Source organism: Chionomys nivalis, chromosome 10, assembly GCF_950005125.1.
Source record: "Chionomys nivalis chromosome 10, mChiNiv1.1, whole genome shotgun sequence".
Classification (NCBI taxonomy): domain Eukaryota; kingdom Metazoa; phylum Chordata; class Mammalia; order Rodentia; family Cricetidae; genus Chionomys; species Chionomys nivalis.
This window is the reverse complement of record NC_080095.1, coordinates 7,698,290-7,699,520: the sequence shown is the minus strand read 5'-3', so window position 1 is coordinate 7,699,520 and position 1,231 is coordinate 7,698,290.

Here is a 1,231-nt window from a genome sequence, read left to right as displayed (position 1 = left end):
TTCCCTTCTCTTCCCCCAACTTCTATCTTCTATATAACTCTGCCACTGCCATTTCTGCCCCCCCCCCTCTCTCTCTCTCTCTCTCGGCTTACACTTGAACTCTTTGCCCTCTTAGTTCTCTTCTCTTCCTCCTCGCTCTCCCCTGCATCTCTCTCCTCTCATGGCCTGGTTCAGTCTGAACTCTTCTAGATGCCTTGGGTTGTACTCTTTCTCATATCTACACTAAGACTCTTCTCACGCATCCCTAGGAGTATTCATATCATCAAGTTCATTCAGTGAGTTTAAGTCTTACCCAAGGTACATGAAATTTTGCCTTAAAATTTTCTTTTTAAATCTTCCGAAGAAGCACAAAATTTGACTAACAGTTATTGGAAAAATCCATTTACAGTGCCCCACTCCCTGGTTTGGCTAAATAAAAATAAGACACAAGCATGTCATACAGGATAGCATTCCCAGTTCCTTTATTGCACCTTGGCAGAGTGAACTCTCCCATCCCACTGAGAACAATATCATCACATCCATGTTTGTTAATGTGACCCACATGTCAATGGTTCATGAGACATCTGATCCCCCTCAGATTCAACCATAGCAGTAATGCTGTGAAGATGCATTGATCATCCTGCCTCCATCAGACACTAACATGGATCACTGGAGACTGCTGATGTCCTTTCATTACCAGTGGTCTGCAGAACTGTGGACATACCTGAGGTATCAGTTCTGTAGTTTTGGGACAATATCCCCAAAAATATTTCCCATGATCCTAAGGCCCACATATTCTTAATCCATAATAATGAGTGGTTCATGACCTAGTTTCCTATCCAGTGGCAATAGGCAAATTCCAATTTTACTCATAATTTGACCTTATGTATTGATTGTATTAAACAAAGAAGCTCTCAAGTATTGTAGTGCAGGGATCTCACATTTCAACTACTCCACAGTCTCTGAATGTAATGTTGTTTGCAATGGACTCCACAGAGGAAATCAGTCAGTGCACAACTTCCATATCAGCTTCTGCTATTTTATTTCTTAGGCATTGGTGGATGGATCTACAGTGCCACCTGCTGGTTTGGAGAATCAGCTAATACAAGCTTGTGTATGAGCTCACACAGTGCCCAAACTATAACTCTCACATCTGTCTTCAGTGTTCTAAGGTGATGTTGAGTAGATGATTCAAGGATGAATGGTGAACTGCGCATAGCTGTTTCCCACAACTCCATGAAACCCAGTCTCT